The sequence below is a fragment of the Mesocricetus auratus genome, unplaced genomic scaffold, assembly GCF_017639785.1.
Source record: "Mesocricetus auratus isolate SY011 unplaced genomic scaffold, BCM_Maur_2.0 Super-Scaffold_100019, whole genome shotgun sequence".
NCBI lineage: Eukaryota > Metazoa > Chordata > Mammalia > Rodentia > Cricetidae > Mesocricetus > Mesocricetus auratus.
Window position 1 is genome coordinate 26,574,017 of NW_024429200.1, and position 18,695 is coordinate 26,592,711.

Sequence of the window (18,695 nt, forward strand, 5' to 3'; positions counted from 1 at the left end):
AAAAAAAAAAAGCAGAGTAGAAATGAATTAAACAGAGATTTGGAAAACAATAGCCCAATAAAACTGAACTGAAATTTTAAAATATATATATATTAGGAAACTTATATTCAACATAACAGAAGACAAAGGAGAACAGTCAAATAAAATGATATGTGGAGGAGGAGACATTGCAATTGATACTACTGAAATATACAGGTTCAGAAGAGAACTCATGGAAAATTTAATGTACACATTAGATAATCCAGAAGTGGATAAATTCATAGAAATGTGCAACCTCCAAACACTAAATCAGGAAAATAGGTGTGAAAGAGAAAGAGACAGAGAGAGAGAGACAGAGAGAGACAGAGAGAGGATGCAAATAAGCAAGTACAATAAGTAATCAGAACTCTCCCCACTCTCCCCATGAAGAAAAATCCAAAAGCACATCATGGCTTCAGTTGTGAAATTTACTAGAAGCACTAGTAATAAACCTGCCCAAATTTTTCAAAAAAGATGAAATGAAATACTCTTAATCTTATTTGTTTAACAAGCATTGCTTTGATCCCAAAGGTGTAAGAAAGAAAATTATAGGTCGCTATTGCCTCAGGATATAGATGCAAAACTTTACAAAAAATTCTTGTAAACCAAACTCAACAGCACAATAAAATGTTATATACTATCATAAGTGAATATGTCTCTGGACTTTAAAGATAACTCAGCATAAGAGAACCAATATATAAGACATGCTGCATTGAAAGAGGAAAAGCTAAAAATCACACAAATGCTTCAATAGATTTAGAGAACTAACTTGGTAAAATTATACATCATTCATAGTTAAAACAAAACAGAACACCTTTTTAAAGTTAGGTATAGAAGACATTCCTTAACATAATAAAGGCTACAAATGGCAAGCCCATAGCAAGCATTTGTGGTAAATAAATAAATAAATAAATAAATGTCAAGATTTTCCTCTAAATCACAAAAAAAAAACAAGGATGTCCATTCTTGTCTCTTTTATGGAATAGACTATAGAGAATCTTAGCCAATGCAGTTGGATAAGGAAAATAAATAAAAGTCATCCAAACTGTAAAGACTGTGTTTAATTTATATTTCCACTAAACACTCTAGAACTTACAAATGTTTTGAGAGAATGATTTTTCCCATGAAGTAGTGTGATAAAAATTAACACACAAAGGCAATAGTTTTGCAATATACTAACAAATACAAGAACAGTTAAAGATTATGATAGCTATAAGAAAAAATAATTAGGAATGTATTTAATCAATGGGGTTAAAGAGCCATACGCTGGAACTTTATAAAACACTGATGAAAGAAATTAGAGTATTCACAAAAATGGAATGATATAACATGTACAGGGTGGGAAGAATTAATATTGTTAAATTTTTCATACTAACAAAAGCGAATGATATGTTTTTGAAAATTCCAATGACAATCACACTGAAAGAAAAAATCTGTAAGATATTCTCAAAGAAAGGAGGTACTGAATAGGTAACACAATCTTTAATAAATAGAACAAAACAAAAGATATATTATCTGATTTCCAAATCCAAACAAAACTCTTACACTTAAAATAGTATGGACTTACTCCTTAATCCCTAAAAATAGAGGAATAGAACAAATAAGCAAATGGAAACTTAAAATTAATCTACTTCCTTACGGTCAACTGACCTCTACAAAGATGGCAAGAATGCGCAGTGGAGAAAGGACAGTCTCTTCAATAAATGATGTGGAAAATAGTAAAACCTGTACATCTATACGTGGAAGATTAAATCCTGCCTGATACCATATGCTTAAACCAACTCTGGGAAAATTAAACACAAAAACTGAACCTATAAAAGTGTTAAAGAAACTACAGGAATTTGGTATGGTGGTGATATTCATGTGACTCCAAATGCACATACCCACGGCAAAAGAAAAAATAAGCAAAATGATATTGTATCAAACTAAAACCCTATTGTACAACTAAGAAAACAACAGAATAAAGACATACCCCTATGAAATGGGAGCAAGTGTTTGCAAGCCATACATCACATAAAAGTTTAATATGGTAAATAGAAAGGGGCCTAACAACTCTATGGCAAGAATATGCATAATCCAAATGAAATAGTGGACAAAGGACTTGAGTAGACATTCCTGTAAACACATAGAAATGACCAATAGGCATGTGGAGAACAGAGATCAATGTCACTATTGTTAGAGAATTACAAGGAGAACCTACAGAGATAAAATTTCCAATCTGTTAAGAATGTCTGTTAGCAAAAAGAGAAAGGGAAACCAGTGTGAAGGAAACCGAGCCCTTGTGCATGATTGACAGAAATGTAACTAGTACAATCTTTGTAGAAATCAATATGGATCATCCTCAAAAAATTCACCGTAGAGCTTTCAAATTATCTGGCAATCTCACTTCACAATAGGCATCTAAAGTGAATAAAATCAGGATGTCAAATATATGTTTTTCACACTCAGGCCTGTCATAATATTTTTTCATAAAAGCTAACGTAAGTGATTAATCTAAGTCTCCACTAATAAATGCAGGGGAAAAGAAAACTTGTGATGCAGATACTCAGAGAGGATGAGTGTGACATGGAGATCTAACATTTAGCATGGTAACCATAATTAAGAATGAATATATATTTCCCAGCATACCATAGACCAATTAAACTAGGACGAGAAGTTTGGCATTAGCCTCTGATAGCATCAACATCAGGAAGATACTTGACATCTAATAGTTTAGGTTGAAATCAACCAAGTATATCCCGGCTTAGGTGAAAGCCATATATACGGTGATCACTATATATCTTTCTCTTTTCTAGTCTCAGATTTTGTTCAATTTGTCTATATTCTGTGGCTCAAGTCAATATGCTAACTGTTTTTCTGAATGAAGAAATAATGTAGACTCTCTGGGAAATGAAGTCTTTATTTCCTGAAAAGAAAAGATTTTTAGAAACTTCTTAGACTTACAGTAAAGGAAGTGTACTAAAGCTATTCATAAGTCTCCTGTTAGAAACTTATTATATCTGTTGGATAGAAATAATTGGCTACATAACATTAAGATTTGACTCTGGCTTAAATAAGGTACATCTGTGTAAAAAGTTCTGATGGGTCAGTTAAAACAAGTTATTTGGCCCTAGTCCTCTAATAATTTTTTGGTTTTTGTTTTGTTTTGTTTTCTTGTTGTGGCTGAGGAGCAAGCATATGAGGCAACATATGTCAGGGTCCTTCAGAGGAAAGCTTATAAATCACATCGTAGAAATCATCTTTTTAATTTTCTATGTGCAAGGCCACTCCTGTTCAGATTAGCTAAATGCATTGATCACAGTTTTGAGAGTTTAATCAATCTCTTAACGTTGCAGAAGTACAGAGAGAACAGAGAAAGCTGGACCAAGTGCTAAGATGTTAACTTCTGATAAGTACTCATTAGATCACACACCTGAAAAACCTGGAATCCTGTTATTACACTCATGTCCACAAACCAGCAGAGACCAGTAACATGCTGCCTAAGCTAACAACCACAAGGAGTGTGTATCTCAGTTGGAGCTATAGGTGTCAATTGATGAGGCCTCTTTGGAAGACCAGCATCCTATTTCACCAGTACGTTTTAATTAATTAGTGCTGCTACAGTGTGTACCATCTAGTTGAATTTGTAGTCTTAGCTTCGTAGAACTGATTTTGTCCCAAAGGAAGTATTTATAATTTTCCTAAGTGATAGATTTAACCTAATAACATCAGTGGTTAAAATCCTGATAGTTAAAAATTAAAAGTTAATGGTATTCTAACAAGCCAATTCCCAGCATATGCATAATTTGGGTTAGTGTCAGGTTGAACAGATGAGATAGAAATGCAAATATCTCCTTTAGATTTGGTTTCTCAGATAATTTCAAGGACCAGGGCAGAAAAATTTCCATTTTTATCTGAAAATAAGAGAGCCTCCATTTACACTGAAAAATGCTACCGTTTTCTAATTGTGAGAGTCAAGATACTGTATCAAAATCCCATTACGCATTAACTAAGTAAACCTGAGCAAATTACTCAATTACTTTGTCTGTAAATAACACAAATGATAGATGTGACTACTAGGCTATAAAATGCATGTTTAGTACTGGTTTGATAACTTAAAATATTCCACCCACTTTTATCATTATTGACTGTGGTTTTATTGTTGTTAGACATTGTGAGTATTGACTTATCCTCCTACATAATAGTTATGTGTCTATGATTTGAGAGTGTCTGTATGTCTGATGCTCGGTATCAAATCTAAAGCTTTGCATATGCCAACCCACTACTCTAAAACTGAATGATAGCACAGCCCTGAATGTGTATACTTAATTTATGGGACCAGACTTGAACACCAAAGCTTAAGTAAAGGCATACACTTTAAATGATTTTTCCAAGTTGTTTTCTGTAACCTCTGGGTGTCAAAGATCACTCTGACAATCCCATGAAATGAAGGGATAATTAACTTGACATCTGCAACTATCAAAATCTTTATAGATCCTATAAGAGTGTGTTATTCACTTTAATCCTTTGATTTTTTAAAGAGTTTTAATTGGCTAAAGTGTGGCTCATCTGTTGAGATACTTCTTTATATTTTTGTAAGAAAAGAGTACACGACGCAGTGCTGTTGTATTGATTGGACTAAACTGTATAAAACACGGATCTCACTGGTAAGACAGTCTCCAAGGGTACTTTATATGGAGCATCAGGGTTTAACCTATAATCCATTACTCTACTGTTGTGTGGAGGGCACTAATGCTGCAATGATTAGTCTCCAGGAAACTAGAGAAGCAGCTGTGCTTCCGGTGCAGCTTATCTGTGCCAAAAGCTGGAACATCTGCAAGGAAAGGAGTTTCAACAACAGATTTGTGAGCTACCATGTGAGTGCTGGGAAATGAACCTGGGATCTCTATAAAAGCAGTCAGTGCTCTAACCATGAGTCATATCTCTAGCCCATTTTATTATTTTCAATTATGGTATATTAACCTGGTAGTGTGACTCTACATTCAATCCCTAGTACACACACACACACACACACACACACACATGTATATGTATACACACATGTATATGTATACATACATATATATGTATATATATACATATATATATAATACAAATCAATGAGATTCAGTGTGGTACCTGAAAATATGCATACAGCAATCAGTGATCAAATCGGAGTAAAGCATTTCCCCCTGATTTGCATTTCAACATTCTTTCTGGCTTTAAATTTTAGCTTCCATATATGAGAGAAAAATGTGGTCCATGACTGTCTGTGTTTGGCTTATTACAATAATGACCCATTTTGCTACAAACAACAAGATTCCTTAAGGTTGAATAAAACACTATTGTGCATCTATATGTATACTTTTTTCTTCATAAAATGGAAAGAATCTAGTGAAATTTCATATATTTGTGATTGGGACTAGCAACACAACAAATACAAGAGACCAGTTTCCTTTTTGTTATGCTGGCATCATTTCCCCCTGGGTCTTTATTTATAGGTGTTATAGCTACATCAAATCAGGCAGCTTTTTGAGGAACCCATGCCTGTACTAATTTGCATTATTTTAACTCAATCACCTCAATAGCATTTGCTTTTTTGTTCTGTTGATAATAGCCCTTCTAACTGGGAAGAGAGTTTTTAAGGAGTATTTTTTTGGTAGCTAGAAACAATAGGCTGACCCCAACTTGGGCTCGAGTGCATTCCATATTTGTTGGCCATTTGTAGTTCTTTGGAGACATATCTATTCAGAACCATCCTCCATTTTTTGTTAGATTATGTGGATTTCTATTGTTCTTGATATTATTTTTATTCTTCCCAACCTAATTTTTTTGTAGTGATTGTTGTCTTTTCACAAAAATCTTATTACATATGCCAAATAAATTAAGACTTACATGAGCAGCTATTTTCCATAAAGCTATAGGTGTTATAATGTAGCTATTCCTAGATCACAATCAGAATCAAAATGGGCTGCCTTTGTTAAAAAGCAGTAAACTAATGTTAACAAGTTAGCCTGCTGCACTCGTGGATAGGGTAGAAGACAAAAGTTTATTGCTTAGAATAGTAGCACTACCCAGGAGAGTAATTTACATTTGAAGTCAGAGCCCCAGTTCCCACAAGGTTGTTATGAAGAGTAGCTGAGTGTGTATGCCTTGCCCCCAGCTGCAGTGGACTCTCAGTCTCTATTTTCCAGGGCTATTGGCACCCCTACCTACTTCTCAGAGGGAGACAACGTGTCTTCCAAATCTCTTCTCTTTCAAATATCCTTGAAAATGTAACTATGAACAGAAGACAACGTGTGCCTTGAAAGCAAGACATGCAGGCCTGCAGGAGGTCTGAAGAGGGCTCTGGGCCTGCAGTATCACTCAGCGATTTGTGGAAGAGTGTGTACCGAGAATATGGTGACTTCCCAGCATAAGAGAAGAGAACCTCTACACCCTCAGCAGATGGATAAGAGAATTGAGTTTGCAGCCTGATAAGAAAATTCCATTTCCATGTCCTTCCTTTTTTCTATACCAGTCTCCCAGTTTCCTGGAACACTTCATAGTTAAGGCCTTGGCATCCTGAGTCCTGACTTGAAAAATCAATTGTCAAAACAATTTATAGAGTAGCAATCAGACTCCCAGGCTATTTCTCTCACTGCCTCCAAACTCAGTTTCCCCAAAGGCCCTCTTACCCCATAATATATTTGATTTACAGAACATTCAGTTTCAACTGCATCATGAATTAAATAACTTCAGCAGGCTAGACAGAGACCATACCACCATTTATGAAGTCTCTGGGGTGAGGAAAATGTGTTTTTATTAATGAATACATTTAAAAAATGTCTTTCTGGACCATGACTCTTATTAGATTACATTTTTTAATTTAATAATCCAGTTTCTAGAATGTTATTGGAGTAAGTTTACTTTTGCAACTGTCTGTGAAACATGGCATTACTTTCTATGGCTGCAAAAATAGTATTCCCAGCCAAAAGCTTAGGGAAAAAAATAAGCATGATTTCTAGTAGGAGATTATCATTAAGGGTGGATGTGCCAACATGCTCTGTCAGCTTATCATATATCATCTCCCAAGAGAGGCGTGATGTCCAAGAAACAGATAGTAAAAGTAAAGAAATTAATGACATTTCATGAAACTCTTGCAAAAATAGGAGTGTGTGATAATGCCAGCAAGTCCAGGGAACAATGTCTCTCCTGTTGGAAATGCTGTACCCTAGAGAAGCTTTCTGGATATTCTTATCTTATTTTCATATTCTGTTCTGTTCCAGGGCTCTTGCTATGCAATAAGATATTTCCATTTGTCATCAAAATGTTCTCTGGGATATTTTGCTTTCCAGTTTGTTTTTGCTTAATTTCCTCCTATTACAGATAGCTTTAAAAAGAAATTGACTATGTATTTTCATATCTGCATTCCCATTTAGAACATATTGAGCATCTTTATGTGTCTTTCAACAACTTATTCTTTTCTTCTGATTGAAAATTATCCAGTTACTTACATTTTCCCATATGGAGAGACAGGAGCAGACTAGCAAAGCTACAAATGATCTTTCAAGTTGTGATAGGGGCCAGCACCATTTCTGTATTCTAACAGATTGCTGACATTTTTTGTTTATGAAAGTGACAAGCCTTTGTATCTTTGCCACTTCTAGCTGTCCTTCCTATATTCATACGATTTTATTATATGGTGATCTTGGGAAAGGATATTTCTTGGTTTTCCTAATAACGTCTCCATCACCGAATCTTTTTAAGCCTGTTCCAAATATTCCCAAAGTGTGATTTTAAATTATGAAATTGTGTTATTTAAAAGTGCCAAGATACTGATACTCTAAAAAATAATCTTGAATATTACATAAAAGCTTGTATGAAGTGACTCCTCAAACTACACAAATCTAAATAAAATTGATCTCAGCATAGCTCTCTCTGAAGTTTGTACTTTTACTGATATTATTGCTGTTTAAAAGCAATTTTTAGAACACATGAATGAACTTGATTTAAATTAACTCTTAGTAAATCCTCATCCTTATAGCATAGGACTTAATTTACAGGTAGAAATAAAAGTCTGCATGATCCAATGACTATCTGATTATCTGACTGAAAGAATATTTAAGAGAAAACTGACTATAGATAATCAGTGCAATGTATTTATATTCCCAAATTTTCTCTGAAAACAACCTTAACAATAACTTGCAGAACGTTCTGAGATTTCTCAGAGGCAAATTGTTGGTTCACATGTTTGTGAATCATTTACCGATTCCCATTTCAGATAGACGTTAGATGTATGACATAGGTTGTATGCTGTTGTCATATACTCTCCTCATAGGCTATTTTATTTCAAAGAAAACCAGGAGTATTGGGAGATTATAGACAGATGAGTGATTTAAATTATATGTTTTGAAAGAATAACTATGGATGATAGATTAGGAAGGATGAAAAGATAAAATAGAAGGTGGGCAGATTTTGGAAGTCTAGTTAGGAATCTACCATAAAATACATGTAAGAATTGATTATGGTTGGAACAAAGCTAGAAAATGGAAGTGGTGACAAATGAATGGAGACTAGGATCTGAACATATTTTGATGTCACAGACAGCAGAATTCTCAATCTTGATCTAGATCCAACATGGGATCACAACTAAGGGCTATTGAACCTCACTGGGACATTGCACTATGTCTGGAGACATTATGAGTAGCTATAGACATATGCTATAGGCATAGTGGATAGACGTGAGACCAGATGATAGCCTCCCACGTTGCACAGGGCAATCTCCACAAGCTTGTCAGTCATTCTGAGGTTTTATATTCACAGTCGCCATGCCCTATGAACATCATCCTGTGAATTTCCTCCTGCAACTTGTAAAAGAACCAACTATGAGAATTGTGGCACTCGGGTGAAACTATTATTCAAATGGCTGTGGGAAAGGAAAAACTAGCAAAATCCATAGTCTTGCTGGTAGACTCAATAGGTAAGTTAGATGCAAACCTCTCCAGTGGACCTCCTCAAGGAAAAATGAATACATTTTTGCCTGCCAATGAGTCCAGAAGGAAGGCAACTAAAGGTAAAGACTTTGCCTTGTACATCAGATGTCTATCCACTGTAGGAGCCACTGGAGACTACAGTCACGAAAATTATTTCTGGTTGTGCCTATGAGAACAACACAAGAAAATATATGAAAGAAAGAGGAAATTCTGTTGTTTATCATAGCAGGGCAACAAATGGACATATTTGTAATTTTATGGAGTTGATTTAGTGTGTGTCAATTCATGGTCTCATGCCCAGAAGACATTTCATGCTCTAGATATTGGACAAGGAGTTACAACTAGAAGCTCTACCTAAGTAGGCTTCTTTTTATTTTAGAAGAATTTGGTCTGCGAAAATGATCTTGAAACTTAATTTTAGAAGACAGAACTACAAAGGTGAGGCTGGCACACAAATAATATGTTGATTTTTATTGACAATATGACGAAGATAGGACTTCTGTCTTATCTGGACATGCAGTGAAATCATACAGGTCATGCATGTTACCCACATATTTATTATTGCTCCAGTTAGTTTTTGTCAATTTGACACCAGCTAGGGTCACCTTGGAAGAATTGAGCTCAAATGGGGGGGTGGATTTTCTTCCTCTGATTGGCCTGCAGGCAAGTCTGTGGGGTGTTTTATTGACTAATGATTGATGCAGGAGGACCCAGCATACTCTAGGGTTGCCATCCCTGGGCAGGGTGTCCTATCAAGTGAGTCAACTGATTAAGACATGGAGAGCAAGACAGTAAACAGCCTTCCTCTTTGGCCTTCACTTCAGTTCCTGCTTTGAGTTCCTGCCTTGGCAACCCTTCATGATGGACTGTAGCTTCAAAGTAGGGGAAAGCAAAATCCCTTTCCTCCCTAAGCTGGTTTGGGTCAGTCTCTTCTCATAGCAGCAGAGAAAGAAAGCAGAGCAGTTATAAGAGAGCCCATACTTCTGAAGGTTCAAGTGGAACCTAGCAGACATAAAACCACTACAAAAATCCTTTTTTTTAAATCTTGGCACTACCTTTTACCCTGTACATTATTTTAACGTGTTTGCCATTTTCTTAGAAGCTATGACCTGTTATGAGTTTCGGTTAAGTTATAAATCTTGTTAAAGGCATAGGCTTTCATAATGTTCATGTAACTGAAACTGGACATCAGCTAACGCCATTCAGAAATAAATTAAATTCTTCAAAATAGGCTTTCAAGGGGCACTTGACTATTTTGTCAAGTTAACCCTCTTTAAGAGCATGCTACAAAAGTCAAATGTCAAGTAACTTTTGTTCTCTTTTATAATTTTATCAGTTAAGTTAATCCTTCAACAGCTTTGGTTTATTTCTCTGTGCATCCAAACTCCCTTGAATTAGCACAATCATATGCAAACTCTAACCTAGATGTTTTTAATTAGAACATAAATTAAGCTTCCTCAGATAATTTAGACTGACATTTAAGTTTTCATTATTTAATATAAAAATAAACAAGGAGACAGTACAGATGCTAAGTAATTAAGAGAATGCACTATTCTTGTATGAGATCTAGTTAGTTCTCAGCAACTGAGTAGTGACTCATAACATTTGTAACCCCAGACCCTAAGGATCTGACACCCTCTTCTGGACTCCATATGCATGAGATCCACATATATTTCCATACTATACATACATGCAGGCAAAGCATGCATCCACAGAAAAAGAAAAATAAATAGATCCTTTAAAAAGTAAATAAACCAACAAAAATTTCCCTCATTTACTAAATTTCCCTCATTTACTCTTTTAAGTTCACCATTCACACTAAAAAACTGCCTTCACACAAAGTCACAGTTAACCCAGTTAACCCTGTATGTATTTTTAAGGGTCTAACACGCAAAATCCACCCAAACTAAAACAAGTTCTTATTGTTATTTTTTGGTGATTAAATATCACCTGGATCATTCATTTCCAATCATCTATTGAGCAAAGAACGCCCAACTGACTTCAAAGATACCTCTAAAAATTAAAAACTCCACTAATAAGTCCAACCAGCTTAGGTCAGAACTAAAGCCTTTACGAGAAACCTGTTACCCAGCAGATAAACAAACTTCCAGTAGAACTGAGGCTCCTCAATTAAAGAAGCTTCAAAGTGGCTAAACAGTTTGAGGCTAACTTTCCAACTAAGCATGTTCGGGCTTTAGCTAACACAAACTTGTCTATATTTGCGCCACTTTCCTACTATTTAAACTCCAACTGTTTTTCCAGAGGAGAGTCATCCTCTCTGGAACTTTATAGATTGATCTGGATCCAGAATCAATTTATTCCAGGTTTCTGATCTTCCCATCAAGTCAGGTCCAGTTCCTAGGAATCCATTTTTTACATGTTAGTGAACATGGGTTTAGAAAGGGTGAGTATTCCTCAAGGTCAAAGCCTAATTAGTAGCAGAGCTTAGGTTTGAACCACAAAAGCTTAATTTCTGAGCCCATTAATGTCACCATTCTGCTATATTGGCACTATAGTAAAGGGCTTTCCAGTGGGAATGGGACTAAGGTTGATACTCTAGCTCACCAAAAGGGAGACTGAGTAACGATGACAATTGTGTGCTAAAACTGAATCACACCAGAACCACTCGTAGTCATCCCCTTAGTCATGAGAATGGACTCATGAAACGGAGCATCTTTAAATTCTTTGAAATTCCTTTATTTTGTAAAAAATGACTACAGCTATTTCAGTTTCACTTGTTTTGTACTAATTTGGATGGAATGTACAATAGACCTCATAATGGGCAATTTAAGGAAAATGATTACATGTGAAGAAAATAATGAACTACAATATTTATATTGATTTTATACAAGTAAAGATTGCTCTGTCCATTAAGACATATTTGAAAATAGTTGCAGTAGTATTTTATCAGTCTTATGTATGCTTGTAGGTATCTTTGTTTTTTTGGGTTTTTTTTTTTTTGGTTTTTCGAGACAGAGTTTCTCTGTATTATTTTGGAGGCTGTCCCTAAACTTGCTTTGTAGACCAGGCTGGCCTGGAACTCACAGAGATCCGCCTGCCTCTGCCTCCTGAGTGCTGGGATCAAAGTCATGTGCCACCAACGCCATGCACTTGTTGGTGTCTTTAAAAGTCTTCAGAAAACCCTGCTCCATACTGAATAAGGTGCAGTTTTCAAACTCTATTCCAAGGAAAGTGAGTAAGATATTATCTATTAATGAAAATAATATCATTAAAAAGCCAACATTTTCAATTTCAGAATTACTAAATTATAGTTGTATAATTAGTACTACATTAACTATTAAGACCTTAGAACATAAAACTTCTTGTAAATCCAAAGCTATTAAACCTTATTTAGGAATTATTAGGATGTGGTAGCACACATCCATAATCGCAGCACACAGGATGTTGAGGCAGGAAGAGCAGGAGTTTTAGCCCAGCCTGAGCTACACATCAAGATGCTGTCTCAGTGATGTCTAAAACTAAATGAAACTTGAGACAGGCAAACCAACAAGCCTGCCCCACTGACCTGTTCTGACTTGCATTGATGCCAACAATTGCACTAAGAATTACTCTGTGAGAGACCTGGAATCCTTGTTTCTCTTCATGTCCATTGTCAGTGTGAGCAATACAGGTAATAATGCCTGGCTACTCTGCTTTAATGAATGGTACCATTAAATGCAAGTAAATGACTTTTCATTTTCAGTATTTATTGAGACCTTCAGAAAAATTAATGACTACAGCGTGGCCCACTGTCTCCTTGTTTTCAGCCTTCCCTGCTATGTCTAGGCACAGCCATCTTTACTTAGATTTTATAGGTTACCGCTTGTTCTTCCCACTGTGGACAAGCAGAGCAACACAGAGAAGCACAGCCGTCACCTCTTACATCGAAGCACTTTTACAGTCAAGTAGGTGAGAAGATCCCATCCAAAGGTCATTAGTAGGAAACGTATCACTTTGTTTGCTTGCTTCTCATAACATAATTCTTTGATCTTTTGGGAATTTCACATCATGCATGCCAGTCCTGCTCACCTCCCAGTCTCTCCATGTCTACCCTTCACCCTCGCAGCATCCACCCCCAGAAAAGAAAACCATAATTCAAAACAAACTGAAAAGCAAAAAATGTCATCCATCCTCTGTCTTTCCCATCTCTCCAACTTCATTGGGAGCTGCAGTGTGTCCAGCAGCATATATACCCACTTGTCCAATCAGCCCCATCTGCAAATGTTCGTTGCAATGAGTCATTGGTCTGGTTCAAGTCTTAATTCTGGTTCATTGGACTCTCAGTGAAACTCCTTTCAGAAATCCTGTTGTTGCTCTGAGTCATGAAGGTCCTGTAACTATAAGTCCCTCTACATGCTCCAGCTCCAGCAGTTCATAAATGGGTAGATGTTAGGGTGGACTAACCCAAGACCCATGATGTGAGCCTGGGTGATAGCTGAGTTGGTCAATCTGGGCTACTGGGACTGCCCCCCTCAGGGGAAGGGCAGAGACAGCTCTCCTATACCAATGCCATGGGCAGGGCGGGAGGGGTGTGGGGTAGTTCCCCCATGCCTGTTGGGACTTCTCTTTCAAGTTCTTGGCGGGGGGGGCAACTCTCCTATGAGGGGCAGGACCAACTCTCCTGCTACAGTGTCCAGCGAGAGGCAGGGCCAGCTATCTCATGGCCAACGGGGAGTTGAGGATGGCTCAGCACAGCCCTAAGATTTCAATTTGCATGGTTCTTATGACCCCTGTAGTAATACGGGCCATGGACATCATCACAGATCTCATAGCTGCAACAGGATCACGGACCCAGGCATGACCCTAGGCAGCAGTTTGACCCCGGTAGTAGTGTAGGCCATCTACATGAATATAACCCCAGTGACAGCACGACCCTCAGATACCAACATGGTCTCGGGTGGCTGACCAGACCCCAGGCATCTACACAGCTCTCAGTGATCACAGGAGCCATGGAGATCAACTGCTACTGCAGGGCCATGGACACAGACATGGTCCTAGGCAGCAGCTCGGTCCTGATGTCACTATAGCCCAGGAAACCATATCATTTACAGAAATCAAATAAAACTAATATTTTATATAAAAGTTATATCAGTTGTTTTTATTATAATATTTTAAATGTCACCAAGAAGTCATTTATAATCCTCTTGTACTCTACATATTTCAGATGAAATATTTATAATGTACTTAATTTTTATATTTCTGTTACATTTTCCTTGCCCAATCTTTTTGTAACCGTAGATAAAATAAATAGCCTTTATATTTAAAATTGGTTTTATTTGCTGTCTTCCTCTTTCTCTCTCTGTCTTTCATGTGTGTGTCTTTGTTTGTGTGCCTGTGTGAGTTGTGAAGTAGAAGCTATTCCTCTAAACTTCTCTTGTAAGAACTATGTTAACAAGACTATCACATGACTGTCTCAAGTTTAAACTTTTTTTCAACTTAAGATTCTGAGACTTATGTTTTCCTTTCGTTGCTGTAAGGGAGTCAAATGTTACCAAAAGCTGATTTTCTGCCCCTTTGTGTGTGTGTGTGTGTGTGTGTGTGTGTGTGTGTGTGTGTGTGTGTGTGTGTGTGTGTGTGTGCCTGTGTGCCTGTGTGTCTGTGTGTCTGTGTGTCTGTGTGTGTCTGTGTTACAGGGTTTAAACTTAGAGCATGGTGAATGCAAGGCAAGCATTCTATCACTGAAGTATATCTCTAGACTTCTTTTGATTTATACTTCCAACACAGCTTCACCAAGTTGCTCAGTCTGGCCGGGAACTCATTCTGTAGCCTAAATAAGTCTTGAGCTTCCTTCCCACCCTCTTGCTTCAACCTTCTGAGGAACTGGAAAAACAGAACTGCTGTGTAACCAAGTTAGTTCAGAAAGCCCATCTTCAGAGTTTGTACCCAAGAGTTTGCCTTTGGAAATGCCTTAAGTATGCTTTCTGCTCCCATTCCCATAGCTGACAAACCAGGATTTGGAAGCAGCCCTGTGTGCTTCCCCACACCCCCATACAGTCCTGAATTTCATCAATGTTCGAGTGCCACTGTGTCATAGAGATAATAATTTAGCATCCTCAAGAGGCTATTAGCACGACTCCCATGAGTTCCCAGTGCTGTATCTGCACATCCCTAATAGATGCGGATCCACTGAATGGTGAGTCATCTCTAAGTTTAGCTTAGCATCGTTTTCACCTGATGTGCGTACCCTTCCATAAAACTCAGATGACACTGTAATGAACAAATGCAGCTCTCAATGAGCTGTGTCACTGTCTTCTCAGCAGGATATTCTCACAGTGCCCAGTTCTCTGCAATGAGCAGTTTCTCAGGATGCTTGCTTGTAACTAAGCCAAATAGCAATCAAGAAGAGCAAAGACCTGCAGGACATCCAGCTCTTCTATCTCTGCCTCGGGATACGTCTTCATAGCATCGCGTTTCCCTCACTGATGAAAGGCAGGAAGTTGACTATCAGATATGTTTTTAATTTAAACAGACCTGACATTGTGGTCAAAATATAAAACCAAGAATATTATTCTCAGTATCTGAAACTGTAGGTCTAATGGCCGGAGAATCAACTGGTTGACCTAAGAATCCTATGAGGAACATAGCCCGATTTTTCTTTTCTCTAAGAAAAAAAATCCCTATAAAGCTATGAAAAACACTATACCATTTCTGTTTTTCATGAAATATGCATGGATAATGACAGGTTTGTCAAGATTATGTAATCAGCCATGTTTAAATTGGTGCTGTTATAATTAATGTTCAGTTGAAGATCCTCAGAGAGGAAGAGAAGATACAGCTGGAGTTTATAATGATCTGAGGTTATTCTCCTGACTGTTTTTTCCAAACACCTGGGCTAGCACCTATGTAAATCAGATTATGATAATGTGTGCATATTAATGAAGGTCAAGCTTTACTGTTCCCACAGGTAATCTAAGGAAAAAACTCATTTCCTGCTTTGGACAATATTATTGCCAACAGAACCTATACTTATGTATCCAAACAGTACTAAAGAATGGAAAACTGCCCTATCAATGTTTCAAAAACTTGATCTGTCTTATTTTAATATCCTCTTGATTACTGTTTCTGATAGTTTTTCTTACAAGCTGTAAATAATATGTGACAGCAAAAGATGCCTTATTATTGGGCTCAAAAACCTGTAGGGAATCACTTTTCCCTTGAACTATAGTTTCCACATATGTAAAGGAAAGATGACACCCTTCCTCAAAGTGGCCTTTGAAAAAGTTAATTATTATAGACACTGTCACAGAAATAAACGGCAGAAGAAAAGAAAGAAATACAAAAAGGAGGAGGAGAGAAAACAATTGTCGGCAAGAAATGGAGAGCCTGCAGCCTTTACACACTGTTAACAGGAATGTAGAATGGCCTAACCTCCATGGAAAACAGGATGACTGTTACTTAGAAAGTTAATGTAGTTACTATACTAGTTAATAAATCCAAGCTACACCCAAAAGAACTGAAGGCAGAGTTTCTCAAAATGTGTTGTTTGACTATGGGACACATATACACCTAAATTCACAGCAGCATTATTTACAATGGTGAAAATTTATCCAACTGCCCATGGATAAATTGATCAGTAAATGAATGTGGTATATGCATATACTGGAATATTATTCAGCATCTAAAAGGAGGATAATTCTAACATACAATAAGTGAATGAACCTTGAGGATGTCAATTACCACAATTGAGACAAGCAAATCACAAAAATGCAAACCTATGATTTCACTTATCTGAAGTATCAAAAACAATCAAATTGAGTTAAATGGATAGTCAAATTTAGTTTCTTAGGAACTAGAGAAAATGGAATTCAAGAGACAGGGAGTTTCTATTCAATAGGTATAGACTTTTTGACTGACAAGGCAGAAAAGTTCTTGAGATGATGTGAATACACATAACAGAGTTTGTTTAGGGCTGTTATGAGAGTAACCTTCATGCTCTACATCCCACAACCATGAAAATAAGAATGATTGCCACACACAGCATCGCTGCTTGAAACAAAGGATCCTGTATCCATTTGGCAACTCAACCGTCCTCTAACTATCGTTTTTAAGGACATAATAAAAGATATAGCAATTACATACCTCTGTCTGGCTCCCATAGTCAAACAACACAATAAACTTTTAGGAAGGCTACAAACATGTTTTCACGGAAATTGGTCCTAAATCTGGCACTGGAGACAAGGGGGAATGGAGAAGAGAATTTATAGTGAACTTGAAGCAAATAGTGCACTCCTGTGAGGAGCGAATGTTTGAAGAACTAGAGACAAGGTCTTTCTGTGCTCTGTAGCATTGCCATTTGTCTTCAAGTCTAAAGAGATCATAGCAACGATGAGAAGAGTAATGAGGATGGTGAGGATTCTGCAGGATGCAATCAGAAGAAGCATGGCTTCTGTCATCTCATAGTCTTTCTTCCCTTTGCTTCCCTGGGGATCTTAGAGTTAAAAAAATGTAAAAAGTAAAGACAAGGAGATAGCATTTCTTTTCAAGCCCCTGACAGTAGTCATGATCACCCATTCTCTGGAAAATTCAGCAGAAGCCACTTAGAAGTGATGATTTTGTTGTTTTCCTTAACCCCTTTTTTCTTATATTTTGTTTTTTTGTTTTGTTTTGTTTTACATTACAGACAATGGCTGCTCATGGTGTATTCTTTGAATAATTTCCATTTTAAAATAGCACTTAAAAGTCAATCACCAGATACATATAAACCTAAAGTAAGAATCTACTTTACTCTGTGTCATTAAGGAACTAAGCAATGTTTTCCATACTTTTCACTCAGGCCAGATAATCAGCTGCCTGCTCAGCTACACTAAGTGCTAGCTTTGTTCATTAATTTTGTGCATGCATTTTTCAGTTCTGGGCTTTATGTTAAGACTGATGGATCTGGTTTATAATTCCAGCGACTCAGGGGTCTGAGTCAGGAGGACATCTTGCTCAAGGACTGAGTCCTGAGTATGTCCAGGGGAAGGAGGTGTGAGAGTAAGCTCAGTGACAGACAGTTATCCATCATGCACAATGCACCAGATGCCTTGATTCAATCCACAGTAACAAAATAAGGTAACTAAAAAAGTACTACCTATGAAACACAAATTATATATAGAATGCTGTCTCTAGTGATATGAGCATTTCTTCAGCAGCCCTCCACGCAGCCTTTCCTCACTGATGATGAAAAGACTAATAATTTACAGGAAGTAGGAAATAATATATCATAACACTGATAGTGTAGATAGCAGCCAGTCTCCTAGAAGAATGTGAGAAAAATTAATGCACATTCAAAAGTGGAGAGAGACCCATGAGAGATAATCATATAACATTTTCCATCTTCAATTTACATAGACTAAGGATGCCCTAAGAAGAATTCCAAGCAGGACAATGTGGCAGAGGGATCATATACAGAACTTACAAGATAGTGTACAGGATTTAACATAAGGACCAAGACTCATGGGACAAAGTATTTGTTTCCCATTTTGTGTTACATTTTTCTCTTGAAAAGAGAAATACTTCTCTTGAGGAAGGGGTATCTTCTTCAAGTTGCTGAACAGTTCACAGACCTCTAAAATTAAAATGCATGGCTGTCACCGAAGAGGCTTCTATTCTCCATTGTAAAGTTATGCTGAATTTTTAACCCTTTAAAATACAATATGAAAAAAATGTGATTCGTCATTACCAAAAGTTGCCTAATTTTCCTTTCAAGACAACACTATTTTGTGTTTACCTTCTGATAAGACC